The following is an 8,008-nucleotide window of genomic DNA, read 5'->3' as shown; positions in this document are numbered from 1 at the left end:
CATTGGCGGCCCATCGTCATTGGATAGAAAGGCACTATTGCACACTTATGCTGGAGAAGGGTTATTGGTTGAAATGCCTGCTACCGCTATTGGTTGGTCGCCATCAGTGGCTAGATTCGGAACGGACAGAGCAAGAGAGGGGGAATGTTTACCCAAAATATTATTGTCCGCCGAGGTGACTTGCATCGCGTTGTTTATGTCGCTCACACACCGCGGCCGCGTATTTACTTCCTAGATGGCGTGGAGCCGTGAGGACACGGATAGTTATTCAATCGACAGGGCTTTTAGGCGGAGTATTTATACCGCTAATAAGAATGACGAGGAACCGGCTTCTCACTCCGTCAGGTTACCGTTCGTTTCTGGGGTCACTGACCGCATAAGCAGAATTTTAAAGAAAAATGGTATTCACTCATCTTTCTTTAGTCAAAACAAAATAAAAGACTTTTTCCGACAGAAAACGGATGCACCTGATTACCTCCACAATGCAGGCGCCTATCAAGTGTCATGTGGCTGCGGCAAAGTGTACATAGACGAAACGGGAACACGCGTTAAGAAACACGAACGGCACATGCGGGTAAAACAAAGTGCAAAATCGGTACTAGCGGAACATCACGAGAACTGTGGCTCTGACATCGATTTTAATAACGTACGTGCACTGGCTAAAGAAACAAACATCTATAGAAGAAAGGTCCGAGAAGCGGTTGAAATTTCTAAGAATGCCTCTAATTTCAATAGAGAGGCATCGTGGCTCCCCGCCATCAAGGAAGTAAATACGCGGCCGCGGTGTGTGAGCGATATAAACAACGCGATGCAAGTCACCTCGGCGGACAATAATATTTTGGGTAAACATTCCCCCTCTCTTGCTCTGTCCGTTCCGAATCTAGCCACTGATGGCGACCAACCAATAGCGGTAGCAGGCATTTCAACCAATAACCATTCTCCAGCATAAGTGTGCAATAGTGCCTTTCTATCCAATGACGATGGGCCGCCAATGGTATCCACAGGAGGTGAGCTACCAACGCCCATTCTTCTGCATCAGAGCGGGAATATTAGCCTATGACTATGGCCCACCAATGGTAGCCATATGAATTTTAACCAATACTATTACTTCTCCAGCACGAACGCCAGAAAACTCCCCCTTTATAAGTGGACGCGACATTCGTTTCCGATTGTGTTCTAGCAGTGGTGGACACCAAAAGATCCCGAGGAAGATCCCAGCAGAGGGGTCGGATCGTCGAACATTTTAGAAGAAAAATGACGCGGCCCAATAATCCAGGAGATTTTAACTTCAGTTCCATCACTTTCGCAAAATTTTCTAAATGGGACCATTGGGACCACTCTGATCAACTAGAAGCTCGCTTGATATTTTTATGAAAGGAACCGGTCACTGTATTGGATAGAATCTCAGACAACACACTGACCAGTTTTTGTTTAATGATATGCTGTGTAGTGAGGGCCTACACAGTTCACTAAATACCTAATGACAAACAAGTGGGGAGAACGTCGTGTTACGCACGTCCTTCGGCGCGCAGAAGCGAGGAGATGTGAGTTTCAGGCAGACTTTCGTTAACTTTCCCCTGTCGGCATCTGTTCGGAAATGCTTTCACTGATGCCGTAATCTGCGTTACAGCCGCCTTCTTAATCTACAACGCCTATGGTGATGGCTCCAACCCCTTTCAACGGGAAAGCAGTGAGAGGCACGAGCCATTTCCTGTCACCTGTATACAACAGGACGTCTCGGATCAAATGTAATACTCGGAAGATAAACATGCTTGCATGTATGGAGTAAGAACAAACTTCCGTCAGAAACATGCACACAATAACGACAGGACACTGCATGGGGGCTTAATTATAATAAAGATATAAGAATGCAATGCAAATACTTTTTAATTTTCTGTCGCTGTATGTCCGATTACGCTGTTTCGTAAACGGCTGGCCCTGACTAGTATTATTACGCAATCTGACTGCATGAAACAACAACAAGAATGAAAAGAAAATTTCAGTTAATACAATTAATTAATTAAGTCCCCAGCAACTATAAAACCTACGAAACAACAAGCACAAGTGTAGCTGTTCTGTATGTGGTAGTATGACTCAACGCACATCTGGCACGGTTCTTCTTCAACAAGACAAGAATTTTTAAATATCATTTATACTGACGTGATAAAAGAAAATTAGAAATACTATAATTGTGCAAGAAACCCAGAATTACACTCTAATACAAGAACACACGCCAGATGCTTTGTTGACTGAACCTGTAATGAAGCATTATTCAGGACACACAAATAATAAGAAAATAAAGAACAGTAGTTAGTTACCTTAATTTATATTGACGAAAAGCACTCAGATCATTACAATATCTCCATTGGAACAACATCTGCTATCTCTCCCATCAAATAACTGCATAAACATGGAACAACACTCTCCACTACCGCATCTCACTCTGACTTCAGCTACAAGCAGTGTCCACCACAACTTCTCGGCCAGAACTGCTTGCCGCTACGTCTCAATAAGCACTGCCAGTGGAGGCGGCGAAACAATACTCTCTGGCGCGATTTCTGGCGCTGTGGCTCAGTGTAGCCACCTTTCAACACGCATTTCGGAAGAACGATTAGGATTTAACATCTCCTCGACAACTAAGTCAGCAGAAGCAACGAAGGAAGTCCACAGTGCCCTTAAAATAAACCATCCCGACATTCACCTTAAACGATTTAGAGTAATCACGAGAAAACTAAATCTGGATGACCGGATAGGGACCTGAACCGTCGTCCTCACAAATAGGAGTCGAGTGCCTTAACCATCTCATACGATGTCTAGCAAAATCGGGACTATGTTAAAGAAACATAGTAGGACCAGTCCTGTCTTCTGCCTCCAAAGCTGAAAGCCTGCTCAAAGTTAGCACAGACCTGGGCGTACCCAGCAATGCGTATGCGAGGCGAATTTCGAATGCCAGCTACACTGAGATGACAAAAGTCGTGGAATGCCTCCTAATATCGTGTCGGACCACCTCCTGTGCAGCAACTCGACGTGGCATGGACTCAAAAAGTCGTTGGAAGCCATGCTGCCTCTACAGCCGTCCATAAGTGCCCTGCGAAGGTGTTCCTAGTGCAGGATTTTGTACACGATTTGACCTCTCGATTATGTCCCATAAATGTTCGATGATCCCAGGCTTGTTCGATATGGTTCATGTCTGGAGAACATTCTGGCCACTGTAGTCGAGCGATGTCGTTATCCTGAAGGAAGTCATACACAATAAGTGCACGATAGGGACACGAATTGTCGTCTATGAAGTCGAATGTCTCGCCAATATGCTGCCGATATGGTTGCACTGTTGCTCGGAAGATGGCATTCACGTATCGTACAGCCGTTACGGCGCATTCCATGACCACCAGCGGCGTACGTCGGCCCCACATAATGCCACCCCAAAACAGCAGGGAACATCCACCTTGCTGCACTCGCTGGACAGTGTGTCTAAGGCGGGGACCTCCAAACACGTCTCCGACGATTGTCTGGTTGAAGACATACGCGACACTCATCGGTGAAGAGAACGTGATGCCAATCCTGAGCGGTCCATTTGGCGTATTGTTGGGCCCATCTGTACTGCGCTGCATGGTGTCGTAGTTGCAAAGATGGACCTCGCCATGCATGTCGGTGTGAAGTTGCGCATCATGCAGCCTGTTGAGCACAGTTTGAGTCGTGACACAACGTCCTGTGGCTGCACGAAAAGCATTATTCAACATAGTGGCTTTGCTGTCAGTGTTCCTCTGAGCCGCAATCCGTAGGTAGCGGTCATCCACTGCAGTAGTAGCCCTTGGGCGGCCTGAGCGAGGCATTTCATCGACAGTTTCTCTCTTTCTGTACCTCCTCCATGACCGAACATCTCTTTGGTTCGCTCCGAGACGGCTAGACATTTCCCTTGTTGAGAGCCCTTCCTGCCACAGAGTAACAATGCGGACGCGATCGAATCGCGATATTGACCGTCAAGGCATGGTTGAACTACTGACAACACGAGCCGTGTACCTCCTTCCTGGTGGAATGACTGGAACTGATCGGCTGCCGGACCCCCTACATCTAATAGGCGCTGCTCATGCATGGCTGTTCACATCTTTGGGCGATCTTAGTGACATCTCTGAACAGTCAAAGGTACTGTGTCTATGATATAATATCCACAGTCAACGTCTATCTTCAGGAGTCCTGGGAAACCAGGTTGATGCAAAACTTGTTTTGATGTGTGTGGTAGTAGTAGCAGTTTCCTCCTCCTCCTCCTCCTCCTCCTCCTACTACTACTACTGGTGGTTGTGGTGGTGGTGGTGAAGGAATTCTTTCCGCTTTATGGCTGTGATCATTGTTTTCGAATCGGGATAAGTTTTTGTCGTTACTTGATTCTCTTGCCCATACAGATCCGAAAATGAGTTGCTGTAGGAAAAGTCTAATGGTATACATTAAATGTATTCGCAATTGCGAGTAAGGACAACGATCGGCTGTAGAATGGAATGACTATAATGAAAATTTGTGCCGGACCGGGACTCGAACCCGTGTTTCCCGCTTATTGCAAGCGGTCGCCTTACCATTTGGCTATCTGTGCACGACTCACAGCCATATCCAAACCTCCACATGTCTTCACCTATGCGTCTATGACCTGTACTCGTACATCCATTATGTATATTCACGTGCAATAGTCACGTACATGCATGCATGTCCACACAAACTTTGCATCGTAATCAGAATAACAAACGCACTGCAATGTCGTAAATCTAATGGTAGTTGGTCAGGTGACTAGTCGACAAGAGTCTGAAGGAACTAAAGGGTAATATCTTTAGACACAGACGACGTCCATAAGCGAATATAGCTCTCATTTATTCGGCTGTAGTGAAGACGCGCGGTATTGCGCCTGGTTGGGTAACTCGACTGGAAGCACTTTACTTCACACAACGCGTGCACGCGAGGCGCTTCTGCTCTTGACAATGGCATTACCCGACGGCGCCAGCACATACTGCGGGCTATTGTGGCCGTTACACAACGCATCATCTTCGCTAGCTTGCAGCCTCTAGATCTCTCTCGCCGCCAAGATAAAAAGACACCTGACGCGTCGCTAACTCGAGACAGAAAGCTCGACTGCGAAAGCACATACCATCGTCTACAATGTTGTTGCCGCTTTCCGCAAGATGTAAATAGGAGGAGAAAAAGTGTTGGTAGACCCTTCTAGAAAAGCGTGCACTCTGTCAATCGAGTTAGTAGTCAGTAAATTTTTCCGCCGTATTCGCTCGTCATCCGAGCAATCCACAAATCTTTAGCACTCTTCTTGTTTAGCACAACATTTAAAAGACTTCTATTCTCTTTTTGTCTCAGCTGTTTCTCGTCTACATTTTAACGCTACCATCGAGACAAATAATTCTAGAAAATACTTCCGAACAGTTGAGTTTATATTAGTCAACCTTTTTTTTTTTCAGAAGTGCTTTTCTTGCTGTTTATAGCCTGCATTTTATATTCTCTTTGCTTCGGTCGTCGTCAGTTACCTTCCCATAACAATGGCAACACTTCTAATATCCGATAGTGCATCTGCAACCATAACAGCACTAACTGATACAATGTCATGCTTTGGCCGCTTATTATTTACACATATCATACATGTTAACATTGTTTGGCCTGTACCACTGCCGATTTTCGAGATAAGAATAGAAGAAACGGAAAGCATTTCACACGAAAGCACAATCCTACATATATATCGAACTGAACATTTAAATGCACATCGATTCGCATTATCTCATAAGGCTTCGGTGTGCAGTGACGTACCATCTACATTTACACTCTACGAGCCGTCTTACGGTGTATCAGAGAGGGTAACACTGTCACTTCCCCTTTTTCTTTTGCAATCGCGAATAGTCCCCGGATAGAGCGATTAGTAGTAAGCCTCCGCATCTCATTTCACCTCTGTGGTCTTTTCGAAAGATATACGTAGGAGAGAACAATATGTTGGTTGCCTCTTCTAGAGAAGTACCCTCGCGGTATTTTAAAAGTAGGCCACACCGTCATGAACACCGCCTCTTCTGTGACTGGAGTCGGGTGAGCATCTCTGTGACACTATAGCACTTACTAAACGGACCTGTGACGAAACGAGCCGCTCTTCTTTGTTAAGTTGCAAATTGCACTAACCATTGCAAACATGGTTTTCGTATTTTCAGATTTCCAAGTGACACCGAACAAAGAAGAAAATGGACCATAAATTGCTGCAGAGACAACTGGGAACCAGGACCTGGCGCTCGATTGTGTAGTGTAAATATAAGTCAATAAAAATAGTTATAGACATGAAACGAACTGATTATAATTGCGTTTCTTCTCCGTCCAAAACTGTACTGAAACAAGTGGTCTCAGAATTTTTTGGTGGTGAGATATTTTCGCAATTGGCAAAGTAGATAGGAATATTTATTGTGATGTATTTGTATGTAGTTACCATAAAATACATACACAAACTGAATAATATTTAAACAGATGCCCGCATCTCGTGGTCGTGCGGTAGCGTTCTCGCTTCCCACGCCCGGGTTCCCGGGTTCGATTCCCGGCGGGGTCAGGGATTTTCTCTGCCTCGTGATGGCTGGGTGTTGTGTGCTGTCCTTAGGTTAGTTAGGTTTAAGTAGTTCTCAGTTCTAGGGGACTTATGACCACAGCAGTTGAGTCCCATAATGCTCAGAGCCATTTGAACCATTTTTGAACTTAAACAGATTTCTTATGCAAGTACGGCAGGACGAGCGATAATTATGATATTCTTATAGCGGATTGGTCATTATGAGAAAATGTGCACAAGTAACATAACTTTCAAAGAATGAAGTTGCTCTAACCCATTATGAAGTACACAAGATGAATCCTTGCTAAATGATAGATGAAACGACTGATAAAAATCCGTTTCATTGCAACATGAATCTATACTCCCCTCCCCCTCTCTACAATAAAAATTCCGCATTTCATAAAATATCTACTTATGATTAAAAAATAACCACCAGTTTTGAAAGTACCTGTAAACGGGGAAAAACCAATAAATATTTGAAGATGTTGGTAGCGACTCCTTAAGTCGTTACATTTAACATTCCCAAACTACCACGCAAGTTCCCAGCCTACATTTCCATAGTGTGTAATACTACATTTCACTTTTTTCTTACATGAAAAAGGCATTCTAGTTACCTCTGTACACATTAATTACTGTTCGATATACTTCATACATGCAATATCAAATATTTATAAGAAACATTGTAAAAAGTTGCGTGAACAGGTTAAACACCCACAAGGCAAACATTGTTGGATCCTCCTCAGAGTTTGGGAAAACACCGCGGACGATTCAGCCTATCACACGGGAGCTTTACATCTACATTTATACTCCGCAAGCCACCCAACGGTGTATGGCGGGGGGCACTTTACGTGCCACTGCCATTACCTCCCTTTCCTGTTCCAGTCGCGTATGATTCGCGGGAAGAACGACTGCCGGAAATCCTCCGTGGGCGCTCGAATCTCCCTAATTTTACATTCGTGATCTCCTCGGGAGGTATAAGTAGGGGGAAGCAATATATTCGATACCTCATACGGAAACGCACCCTCTCGAAACCTGGACAGCAAGCTACACCGCGATGCAGAGCGCCTCTCTTGCAGAGTCTGCCACTTGAGTTTGCTAAACATCTCCGTAACGCTGTCACGCTTACCAAATAACCCTGTGACGAAACGCGCCGCTCTTCTTTGGATCTTTTCTATCTCCTCTGTCAACCCGACCTGGTACGGATCCCACACTGATGAGCAATACTCAAGCACAGGTCGAACGAGTGTTTTGTAAGCCACCTCCTTTGTTGATGGACTACATTTTCTAAGGACTCTCCCAATGAATCTCAACCTGGCACCCGCCTTACCAACAATTAATTTTATATGATCATTCCACTTCAAATCGTTCCGTACGCATACTCCCAGATATTTTACAGAAGTAACTGCTACCAGTGTTTGTTCCGCTATCATATAATCATACAATTAA

The sequence above is a fragment of the Schistocerca cancellata genome, chromosome 3 (assembly GCF_023864275.1).
Source record: "Schistocerca cancellata isolate TAMUIC-IGC-003103 chromosome 3, iqSchCanc2.1, whole genome shotgun sequence".
NCBI lineage: Eukaryota > Metazoa > Arthropoda > Insecta > Orthoptera > Acrididae > Schistocerca > Schistocerca cancellata.
The sequence above is the reverse complement of the archived record's forward strand: the minus strand, read 5'-3'. Positions refer to the sequence as shown.